The following is a 13,662-nucleotide window of genomic DNA, read 5'->3' as shown; positions in this document are numbered from 1 at the left end:
TTTGATTCCTAGTGTGTTGTCCTCTTTATTCCTTATTCCTGTAGATTATTTTGTGCTGTTCTGATTGTTGAGCAAGTACATAATCTAACTTAAAGTTTGAAGATCCCGTTACAAAAATACATTTCTTATCTGAGTCTGTCACTGCAAGTTTTTCTACATGTTATACAATTTATAACATTGCGATCGACTATATAATTTAACCATTCGCGATTATTCCCCAGGATTTTTTATATCTACGTCTCCTTATGACAATTTCATAATCTTTATTCCGATTTTCCTTTTGATATTATACTTAGTACCCCCAGTATCGTGAAATTTATTTCGCAGGTATATTTTTTTGTAAACAAACCGAGACTTAATGTTGAAAGTTAAAAATACCAAGTACACAAGTAATGTTAAGATAAAATACAAAATAGTTCATAGTTTCATAGTTTATTAAAGAAAACTCAGCCGCAAAAGACTGTGTAACAGGAGCATATTATACACAATATAAATAACAACATAGTTTATAATACAAACAGTATACATTTTTAAATTATACATCTTCAGAAATAAGTCTGTGTTTATTACAGTTTTAAATTAGACAAGCATCTTTTCTACCTTTTGAATAAAAATTGATAGCTTAGACAGCACATTACTATTACAATATTTAAGCATGTCAAGTACATTTTTTTACATTTAGATATTTTGAATAATATGGAGGTATGAACTTCTCCCTTAAATCTTTAACTTCACAATTGGTACATTTACATATATAGTATTCCCAAGACCAGCTTTACAAAGTGGACAAATTCTCTCATTTCGTGGTACATTTCTCTATTTTTCTGTTTCGATGGGAAAACTTTGTATTACATACCCTTAATTTACATATACTTACTCTATGACCCCGCCTCAATTTTAACAGATATGGTTTTAAGCAAAACTCCTCTTTAAAGTGTAAGTAAAATCTTCCCTTGATGAGTTGTTTATATCAGAGAAACATTTTTTTAATAAACTGGTCCTGGAGACGCTGCCTTACATTAATTTTTATATAATTATAATCAACTTGGCGCGGAATATTATATAATTCACAAAAGCCACAATCATTTAACTCAGATTTTTCATAGTTAAACCATTTGAAATTATAACCTTCCTGTTCGTGCATGTACCAAAGTAACTTATACAGTTTACCCGATAGTTTTTTACTATTTGTTGCTAGCTTGTGCCAAACATATCATTTTTTACTTGATCTCCAAGTTCCCCATACACCATGGTGTAGATGATCGCACCCCAAACTGCGCTTACAAAACTGTAGATGTTATTTTTCAGTATTATTTGTATTTTAAAACCTCCATATTTCCGAGGAATAGGTCAAAATAGGAACCACCAATGCATCAAATAATCTTAACTGTAAATCAATCGGAGGGAGATAGTTTGTAAATAATTTTACATGTAAATCAATCGGAAGTGAGATAGTTTGTATCTTCTTGTAAAGAGCATAAAGTGCTTTTTTGAGATTGGTCTACCAATTTTTTTCGAACTTGAAAGAAATTCCGTTGTAATTAAACCGCAGACCAAGATAAACATATGAATCTTTAATTTCAATAGTTTCATTACATAGTTTAAAAGTAACATTCTTATTAAACTTTCTCTTTGAAAAAATTGCAATATTTGTTTTTTGATACATTAACAATGAGTTTCATTTATTGCTCAAAAACATCCATATACACATTAAGATTCTCTGTAAATTTTTCATTCATAAATTTTAGACCATCCACAGAGTTTTCATCCAGATATTCCTCCAAGTCATTCAGGTATAAGGCAAAAAGAAAGAGTGACATTTTTTTCTCCCTGTCTTACACCTACCTCACACGGAAAAAAATCTGTTTTTAGTTCTTCATTTTTAACACAAGACTAAATATCTGTATACATGCTCAATATAACTTTGAACATTTTCCCACCAATGTTATATTTTAATAGTTTTGCCATAGTCCCTGCCTCCAAACTGTGTCAAAAGCTTTTATAAAATCTACAAAAGCGCAAAATGATTTCTTTCCCAAACTCAAATATGATAAAATTAAAGCATGCATGATAAACATACTATTTTGGACAGAATACCCCTTACGATAACCACCCTGGGCATCAGTTATAATCCCGATCTCGTCTAACAGAGCATTAAGTCTTGAATTAAGTATAGAGGTGAACACTTTTCCTAAATTCGATGTAAGACAAATAGCTCGGTAATTATCTAAATTATGTTGATCCCCTTGTTTTTAAATAACGGTTTAATGATACCAATTAGCCATGAATTCGGAACGATTCCAGAATCAAACACTAAATTGAATAACTCAGGGTAAATAGGCAAAAATTGATTCACCGTGCTTTTTATATATTCGTTGACAATCTCATCTTCCCCTGGGGCTTTACAGATATCAATATCTGTTGTAAACAGATTTTGGTGATCGAAATATTACGTTCATAATAACCGGAACCCGCCCTGCAAATACATGGATATCGAGCAATTTAAAAAAAGATAGAATGAGTCAACTAAAAATCTATGTGAATGAAAGGAAAACGAAATTAAAAAGGAAAGACAAAGTGGTTTTGTTTATTATACATTTTTGTATATGGAGCCATGTGAAAAAAGTAAAATCACAAAAATACTGAACTCAGAAAAACTTGGAAAGTCCATAATCACATGGCAAAATCAGACGACAAAATACATCAAAAACAAATGGACAAGAATTGTTATATTCCTGACTTGGTACAGACATTTTCAAATGTAGAAAATGGTGGATTAAAACTGGTTTTAAAGCGCTAAACCTCTCACTTTGATGATTCCGTTATATTTAAAACGCTTGAGTCTAAAATAGACATGGTATTAGTTAATAGTAACGTTGGAGTCAGTACGACTGGATTCAGGTGGACACATTAGTTTGTTTTTTTTTTTTCAATTTTCTAATAATAATATCCTAATTTGTTCACAGATATCGTTTCGTCTAATGATCTTTATGTATTCTTAAGAAAATATATCAAATCTATTTCGAAAGGTTTTTGTTAATGTAAGCCAGATAGTGTGATTAAAAGTAATAATTGCAAAGCAATTATCTGTCAAAACCATGATAAACTATAAAACCAAATTGCGCAAACCATTTCATTACATTTAAATTTTTGTGTACGTTGAAATGTTTTATATTGAGGTGAGAATTGAATCGACCACACAAGATGAAATTACATCCACATTATAGAAAAAACATTAAATAGAAAGTAAACACATTCTGCTTCATGCTGTCATTTGAAAGTGTAGTTTACAGAGTAACGATACCAGAACAATCAAATGTTCTCTACCAAAACATTTTTTTAATCTTAGAGGCATTAATATTTCATTTTTCATATAAAGTTGACGATTTTGTTTCTGGTTTTACAGACAAAGAAACAGTTCTACAGTCGTTGCTTATTACACTTTATTAACATTAGAATCAGTTAAATCTTGATACATATATATTTGGACCATCTATAATCAAACAAAGAAAAACTTAGTGATGGTATGATATCATTATAATACTAAAACCACAAGTTAGCATTTGCTATCTGAAAAGGGAAAGACCTTGTACGTTAAAAGTTATAATTGTAATGTGTACATAGATGTTTGTCTTATCAAGGAATTGTCCTAATAAGTAATAATTACAATTCCTTGATTCTATAGTGTTTATATGTTTTATACGATAACAAAAAGACAAAAATCCGTTTATTGATATTTATTGACAGATATACGCTATAAAGGTGTTATTTAAATATATTTCTATATCAGCACTCGTGGTCTAGTTGTAGCATGCATAGGCTACAGACTAAACTGACGAAAAAACGCGCGAGTTCGAACCTTTCGTTTGTCACTCGGTTTTGAGAGGATGAAATATCGCAAGTTAAAAGTTAAAAGTTATGTTATAAGTTATCTTAAGTTAACGTAGAGATCAGTGGATTCTTGAAAAATAATCCACTGTTAGAACAATAGACTGACGTCAGAGAAATGGGTTAATGAGTAACGATACCAGAACAATCAAAATGAAAGTAGTTTGTCCTTAACTTCTAAAGAGAGTACTTTAATCAACAAATATAATACTGCTTTTATCATAAGCTTTGTCACAGATGATAAATATCTTTTAAGTCTACAATATTGAAAGTATCTTGACATCAAAGGGGCAAACAATAGTTATGATTGGAAGTTATAAAAAAGCACAGACTACACACGGGGCAAAATAAAAACATCGACCAGAAGACTAAAAATTGAGAAAGAAAATCATCCTAAAACCTGGTTCCAAAAGTATATGCAGTTCATGCACCACAAGTGGCACCCGTGGCGTTGCTTATATAAGTATCTTGACCTATAATGGTTTACTTTTATAAATTGTTATTTGGATGGAGAATTGTCTCATTGACACTCCTACCACATTTTTCTATACTTACTTAAATTGTCGCACTTCAAAGAAATAGGGGTGTTGCTTTTTTTTTAGATCATCATCGTGTGTGCTATATTATTGTTTATACTACAAGTAGTTGAGTTTATTTCCTAAATATAGTAACATAGCTATATTTTGTATAATGTCAATTCCATCATAGAAGACTTTCTCCACCATCAGGGGTCCATTAAGGGATACAAAAGAGTTTGACAATTGTGTTACGATTTAAAAAGCTATCAATGTATTTATTTAAGTTGCGGTATAAAAACAATATTAGGTCAATGTCATAAAAATATAAACTTTTTTTTACTCGGCGCAAAACTGGGGAAGGGTTCGGTAGAACCTTGCCTTACCCCAGTTTCTTAGCCTCATATAAACTGGGTCACCTGTAACTTATCTCTTGAATAAGGACTACAAGGGATATAAGAGCTTGCTTACTACAGGCACTTCAAAATCATTATTTTAAATAATTCTACAAAGACGGGAAACAAATCACATATTACTTTGAATATTGTAGATTTTCCAGGGAGTCTTCAGCTATTTCTTTGTACAGCAGAAAAATTAGTAGTTATCTTCACTTCACACATATATATATATATCTGGACAAACAAATAAAAAAGCTATAGATATTGAATACAATTCATATCTATTCTACTGTCAGTCCCCCTACCTACCATGAACTAAAGCGTCTCCTAAGATTCAGTAGGTAAATTGTGTGAAAATCAAGACTTGCATCAAAAATATCCCAAAATGAGAGACAATTGCGTTTTTTTTTTCCTTAGAGCTTTCAGCTCTTTGATTATTCCCAGCCCTTGCTAAACAAAGCAGGCAAATTGCTTACAACAACGACAAGACATCTGCTCTCGATTACCCTTTTTAGTATCATTTAATTATAGATTTTACCACTTCCCAATGTTTTCTTTTACTGTAGGGGTCCCAGCCCATATAGAGCTATATTAAACTATCCTTATCCCTAAACTTTACCCTAATCCATAACTAAAACCAACACTATCTCAACCGGAAAATCTCAACCTAACCAAGAACATCTCCTCACCTAACCATAACTGCAAATTAACCCCAACCTTTAAGTATAGGTACCCCTATACTTAAAGGTTGGGGTCGACGTAGACGCAGTCATGGTCATCGTCATTATACATCACCTTCTCTGCATGATGTATCTATTAATGACTTGCTGCCATTTATACAAAACCCGTTAGGTATTCATCACATTCGCATGAAACTTTATTCATTACCCCTTTCAAAACTTCATTCTCTGTTCAATTTATGTTTGGAATCCACTGTTATAAACCCTCATTCAAACCAATGCAAACTTGAAGCTATACTTTTGGATATTGGAAGTCACAGATATTTCAAGCCAGTCTGCATTGGAAAAGAGAAAAGATCTTTCCTTAATCTTTCCTTTGCCAACAAAGGTCTCGATTGCGTCAACTTAGGCAATATCCTTCATCATAAATTAGTTCAATCGAAAATACCTCCTTATTTCAAAGACCAGTCTGTACCAATCATTTCTTATACCTATATCAAACCTATTGCAACTAAAATTTTCAATTACAAACACGTTTTGAAGGATCTTGATATTGACGACTTCAAGTCTAAACCTCCTGATTGCACTTGTGCTAGTTCTCAATTCACATATAATCCTGCTGTCCACGTTATTACCGGTGACCTCAACATTGTTTAAATAACACTTCTCTACGAAATGTGTTGTCAGAAGGTCCGAAATATCGTGAGCCTAAATCCATCAATTGGAAATACAACTATAGAATTTTGATAGATTCAGTTAAGGATTATGTCAGGCAATGGGCTAAGCGCGAGAAGGAAGACGTAGACACTCTTTCCGAATGGATCAAGGTAGTGAGGTCGTTGATACAAATCAGAATTAAGACACTGAATAGGTCTATCAATGCCCATGCTACGTCAATCTTTAAAGACCCAAATGTTGCAAAACATCTATCCTACCTCCATGACAAATATGTTGTTGTCCCCGCAGATAAAGCCCCAAACAACATCGTTTTTGTGTGTAAAACTCATTACATTAACTGCTTGATAAACGAATTAGGTATTGACAATTCACTTGGAAACTTAACATATACCCTCACGACACTTACCAAAGAGGAAATCCTGGATAAGCATAGGTCTGATCTGTGTTCCTTTGGAATTTCAACCAAAGATGAAGAACTGGATCTTCCATCACTGTATTGGATACCTAAACTACATAAGTGTCCTTACACACAACGGTATATTGCTGGGTCTTCCAAGTGCTCCACGAAACCTCTTTCTAAATTATTAACATGTATTTTATCAGCAATCAAAGACGGGCTTCAAAGTTATTGTGAATCTGCCTATTCTAGAGGTGGCGTGAGTCAGATGTGGATACTTAAAAATTCCAATGATCTTTTAGAGTACATACAATCTAACTCTCTTTCATCTTGTAACTGTATTAAAACATTTGAATTTCCTACTCTTTACAAAAGTATTCCACATTCCAAACTAAAAGACAAATTAAAAGAGTTGGTATTGCTTTGCTTCATAAAAAAGAATGGCAAACGTAGATACAAGTATCTTGTCTTAGGGAGGGATAAATCCTACTTTATCAAGGATCACTCTGATTCAAACAAAAAATTCTCTGAAACTGATATTATCAAGATGCTTGATTTCTAGATTGACAACATATTTGTTACGTTCGGAGGAAGTGTTTTCCATCAGACTGTCGGCATTCCAATGGGAACAAACTGTGCCCATCTACTTGTCGACTTGTTTCTTTACTATTATGAGGCTGACTTCATGCAGGAACTTCTTAGGAAGAAAGATAAGAAGTTAGCAATATCCTATATCTCTACTTTCCGCTATATAGATGATGTTCTTTCACTAACTAATTCCAAATTTGGTGACTATTTGGAACGCATTTATCCCATCGAGCTAGAGATAAAGGATACTACAGATACAGTTAAGTCAGCCTCATAACTTGACTTACATCTAGAAATTTACAACGAAAGTCGGTTGAAAACAAAACTTTACGACAAAAGAGATGATTTCAGCTTTCCATTTCTAAGTAGCTACATTCCAGCAGCACCTGCATACGGGGTATATATATCTCCCAATTGATACGATATTTCCGTGCTTGCATTTCCTATCATGATTTTCTTGATAGAGGGTTGCTGCTCACAAGGAAGCTATTAAACCAAGAGTTCCAAATGGTGAAGTTGAAATCATCCCTTCGTAAATTTTACGGACGCCATCACGAGTTGGTTGACCGTTATGGAATAACCGTTTCACAAATGATATCGGATATATTCCTTACGTCGTAACTACAATCCCCTTCCGTTTCATGAATGTAACCTACCGAATTAGACTATTTACCGGATTTGTTATCACATAAGCAACACGACGGGTGCCACATGTGGAGCAGGATCTGCTTACCCTTCCGGAGCACCTGAGATAACCCCTGGTTTTGTGGTGGGGTTCATGTTGTCTATTCTTTAGTTTTCTATGTTGTGTCATGTGTGCTGTTGTTTGTTTGTCTTTTTCATTGTTAGACATGGCGTTGTCAGTTTGTTTTAGATTTATGATTTTGACTGTCCCTTTGGTATCTTTCGTCCCTCTTTTAAAGAAGACCAACTTTACAGAGAAGTGCAAGATAATAACATGGATCGTCGTCAGAACTCATAAGACGGACAGCTAAGTTTTTAAACGTTATAAACAATGAATAAAACATCGAATATAATTGATACCGGGAATTAATTCACTTATCTTTAGTTAAATCAGTAGGATTCAAGGTCGACGAACACAATGCAGTCTTTTCTTTTTTATTTTCCTAATTGAACGTTAATTGGAGTCAGATTCAGGTTAATGTTTGGGTGCATTGACTTTTTCAATTGTCTAACCACTATTGATAAACTTAAAGAGGATTGATGAAATAATTACAAAATGACATAGCACTACATCAATAAGCAGTAATTGTTTATCTTAGACTATTTGTACAATTCAATTTATATTGGTAATTCAAAAATCCATTATCTGAGTGCATTAATAATGACTTTTTGTAATTAACTTTATTCGATGGAATATTTTGAATTTTTTATCGAGCTATTAAACTGATTTAAAACATTTATTATTATTGAAATAAGAATGTGTGGTATGATTGCCAATCAGATAACTTTCCACCAGAGATCCAATGACGTAAATGTTTCTTTTTTTTTTTTTTTTTTTTTTTTTTTTTTTATTGTTAGTTTGACATTTGTTAGTGGATACATCAAATACCGGTACTTCATCCCGGCTTCGTTAACTGTTAGTAGCATATAATCAATTTGGTTAGTCTTTGTTAGTTTATTCAACTGTAATATATACATTTATAAATCATTGTTAATTTTAATATATCCAACTAAAACATTATCAATATAGAATGATCAATAAATCTGAATAGATAAAAAATAAAAGAATAAATGTAAATAAAAAATCACAGAAATTTGGAATTTTGGAAAAAGCAAAAAAGCAAAAATATATATATATATATATATTTTACTTACAGCATTCATAATATAGCTTGCAGGATTTATTTATTTAAATATTTGCAACTTAGAGGAACATACACAAAACATCAAGCATATATATAAACCAACATATATAACAGTATCAAATCATAACATAGGTGGTGATGTGGATAAGGAAAGAAATGTACATAAAATAATTCCGGTACATAATGTACTATTTTTTATTTTTTTTTTGTTTGATAATCAACCTAGTCTTCTAAAATTGGAATCCAGGGGTCCCAGCAGATATTGGCCATATGAAAAGGCTTTCTTTTAAAAAATAAATTCTTTTCTAGTGCCAGAGATTCTTTGAGGTAGTTTTTAAGTCCTGTAAAATTTACCTTATTTTCACAAAGTTTTGTTCTGTAAATATAGAATTTTGTCAGAAGTATTATTAAGTTTTTTATCATTTTATTTCCGTTGTTACCTAAATTTCCAAATAAAATAATATCTATATTAAATGGAATCAATATTTGTGTTTGGTTATAAATCCAATCACCAAAATCAATCAATAAATCTGAAATTTTATGACATGTCCAAAATATGTGCTCAATATCTTCAATAGCTTCATTACAGAAAGTACATTTATCTGATTGTTTTATCTTAATTTTAAATAAAAATTCATTTGTGCCTATGATTCTGTGAACTTTTCTGTACTGGTACCAATGAAGTTTAGAGCTTTTTGTGGTGTAGAACGACATATTATGCACTTTTTTCCAATCACATGTTTTGTTTAATCTTTTAGGCCACTTTTTATCTTCACAACAAGGCCTTGTACTACTTTTTTTTCTGAGAAAACATTATACATATCTTTTGACCCTTTATTTGACCAAAAAAATGTTCTAATATTATTTGGTAGAATTGGTCCATGAACTTTATAAAGATTTTCTATAGAGATATAATGTTTAAGAGAATTTTGATATGATTTTATTGCTGATATAACTCCATTATAAACTAGAAAGTTAGATTTAATTTCATAAATATTTTTACATTGCTCAAACGACATAAATTTACCCTCATTATCTACCAGATCATTAATCAACAAAATACCGTTATCAGCCCAGTCTTTATAGAACACAGATCTGCTACCTATTTTAATATTTCCATTATTCCAAAGTGAATCTGTCAAAAATTCTTCTTCATTTTTTGTTTTAAGTTTACTTTGCATTTCTGTTCATGCTTTAAAAACCTCTTTCCAAAAGGGGTTTTTACACTTGTTGGGTGGGCCTAGAAATACTAGATTTTTCCAATATCAATATTTTCTGTGCCTTCTATAAGCTTTTTGAGTTTTGTATTGGTTTTTTAGCAACCGTCAGACCCACGTTAATTTTAACCCTTTTATATATTCTTCAATATCTAACATTTTCATCCCCCCAAATTTATGTTCCAGACATAATATTTCTCTTTTAATCCTGTGAGGTTTTGTTTTCCCAAATAAATGAATATATTGTACGAATAAGTCGTTTAAGAGTACAATTGCATGGTGTTGGTAATGTTAAAAACAGATGATTTAATTTTGAAATAATTGGCGTCTTGATAATTGTTATCTTTCCCACTGGAGTAAGTGTTTGTCTAGACCAAATATTCATTATATTTTTAATTTCTTTTATTTTAGGATAATAGTTCAAAGCTTCCATTTCTTGCAAATTGACAGAAAAGTTTATTCCTAATAGTGTTAATCTACTGGAACCCCATTCCAATCCCCAATTTACACATATGGTACCTTGACTATATTTTTTCTTTCCTATCCACACCACCTTTGTCTTGTCTAAGTTCATACGGAGACCAGACATTTCAGCATATTTATGTAATAAGCGGAGAGATGCGTCAAGGGACTATGGTTTACCGTCAAGAATAATTGACGTGTCATCAGCTTATTGAGAGATCAAATATTCAGTATCATCTATTTTAATTCCCTTTATTTCTTTATTTTTTCTAATTAAAATTCCAAGTATTTCTGCACATAAAAGAAATATATAAGGTGATAAAGGATCCCCTTGTCGACAACCTCTTTGAATTTCAAAGAATTCAGATAAAAAACAATTTTGAGAAACTGCAGAACTTATATTTTTGTAAAAGGTTCTTACCCATTGTTTTATAGAGGGGCCGAAATTGAAAAAGTCTAAAACGTCTTCAATGAAATTCCATGATACAGAATCAAAAGCTTTTTCAAAGTCTATGAGAAGGAGCAGTCCTGGTAAATCATTTAGTTCTGTATGAAATAATATATCGTAAATAAGACGAGTATTCTCCCCTATAAATCTACCCGGAATAAAACCGGTCTGATCACTGTTAATAATTTGAGGTAAAACTAATTTTATACGCTCAGCTATGCAGCTAATTCATACGTGGTATTTAGTAAACTTATAGGTCGCCAATTTTTCATGAACTGTCTAGGTTTATTTCCCTTTGGTATACAGGTTATAACACCTTGTCTTTGAGTAATTGATAATTCCCCCTTTTCGTAACCATTAATTATAGACCGAAATACAAATTTTCCTACATCTATCCAAAAAAAACTTGAAAAATTCATTTGTGAAACCATCTGACCCAGGGCTTTTTTCATTTTTCATTTTTCGCAAAGCTGTTGTTAATTCACCACAAGTAATTTCACCCTCCAAAGATTCTCTAATAGTATTATTTAGTTTTTTAATATCAGTATAAGGGATTTCATTATTTAGGTTAACATTATTCAAACTTTCTGTTTTAGTATATAGCCTTTTGTAATAATTGTTTGCTTCTTTTAATATTTTATCTTGCTCACTGATAGTGTCCTCTTTTTCATTGACTAATTTTGGAATAGTTTTATCTATAAAATGTTTAGTTTCTAAATTTAGAAAAAAATTTGAAGGTTTTTCTCCTTCTTCTATCCATTGCATTTTAGATCTGATGTAGGACCCCCTCATCTTTTCTTGTCTTAATACTTTTAGATCAGTTTTCTTTTTTTCAGTTTCAATAAATATTTCTTCTGACAATGTTTGTTCTTCTAGTTTTTTAATATCTTCTAATAGTATTCTTTCTTTTTTATCTTTTTGTCTCTTCCTAAAAGAAGCATATGAAATTGATTTTTCTCTAATTTCTGTTAATATAGTTTCTAGAAAGAGTTGATCGTTTATAGTAAATTGAATTTCTAAGTCATTTATCTTTTCTAATGTTTCTCTGTTGTATACTAGTGATGCACATTGTTCTTTTACTTTATTTATAGTCTCTTTAACAGCAACTGAATATTCAATGTCATGTAAAAGTGAATTGTTAAATTTCCATAAACCTTTACCAATTATAAAGTTATTCATCTTTAAATGTAACATTATTGGAGAGTGATCGGATCTGTAACTGTTAAGAATGTGTATATCTTGTACATGTTGATTAAGGCCTTGCGATATCAAAAAAGAAATCCAGTCTTGCTTGTTTAATGGGATTATTTTTTCTCCATGTAAATTTTTTTTAGTTCAGTGACGTAAATGTTATCAATTATTGGTAATCTTATGGCTTTCAACAATGAGCATAATCGTGAACAAGTAAATTTTTCTCAAAATGGTCTGAATCTATATTACTTTCGCCAAAAGTTTCATATTTGCAAATGTTTTTGTTAGTTTTAGTAAACACTAATATCAACAGCACTATTGTTGTCAGGAAAGGGCTATACATTTATGTTCTAAACTAATTGGGAGTAGATGCAATTGTATCAGGCTGTTTTTCTACTATTAGATCGGGCTGTTGTCTCTTTGACACATTACCCATTTTCATTCTCAACTTTATTTTGAGATAGATCAATATTATTTCCTTTATAATAATAAAATGTTGCATGGTTGCTTTCAACTAGAGGTCATATGACGAAGATTATTAAAATTATGTCTATTTTTCTCTATTATATTTCTCTTTTTATCTCTGTGACATTATTGTTTGTATCTATTTTACATTTACGAATCCTTCTAAAAATCATAATATATGTATCTAAAACAAAAACAAAAAATAACATTTACATTTGAGTCTACGCATTGGCAATCATTTTGTATAAATAACAGTACCTTATGTCAATAAATCATAATACCAGAATCAGAATTGTGTACGCCAGACGCGCGTTTCATCAGCGTCATTATAACCATATATCATTGATAATTCATGTTAACACAGAGCAGCACAGTAGAAATGTTATTATCTCATTGTAACAACACATGATAGAGAAAATGGTAATCAATTAAATGTCATTTTTTTTTTCAAGAGTAATTATACTATGATTAATATTAGAACAAAAAGACATCAAAAGATTTTTTGAATTGCAAAATTCTGACACTACTGGTACAGTTGTTATCTTAGTGAAACTTGATAATATTTTTTATATCATTAAAAACGAAAAGAAATATAATGCAATTCATTAACAAAGGGTTGTTCAGAAGAGGATTTCTCATCATAAAGGTTAGGGCACTTTTTCTTTTGCATATACACTCTCCAAGTGATGACTTCGATAATACATGAGGGAGCAATCATTTAACTTTAAGAAGGGGATAGGGGTATGGGTGGGTTATTCTCTGAGTCAAAAATATTGTTTCGCGCAAAGGCAAACACGTTTATTTAGTTTTTCGACATGTATCAATCAAATTAATTTTTTTTTCAAAATTTAACACTATAAGGTATGATAAGAATCTACATTCAGAATATATTTTTGTCTTCTGCTT

The sequence above is a fragment of the Mytilus galloprovincialis genome, chromosome 3 (genome assembly GCF_965363235.1).
Source record: "Mytilus galloprovincialis chromosome 3, xbMytGall1.hap1.1, whole genome shotgun sequence".
NCBI lineage: Eukaryota > Metazoa > Mollusca > Bivalvia > Mytilida > Mytilidae > Mytilus > Mytilus galloprovincialis.
Note: the sequence above shows the minus strand (reverse complement) of the source record.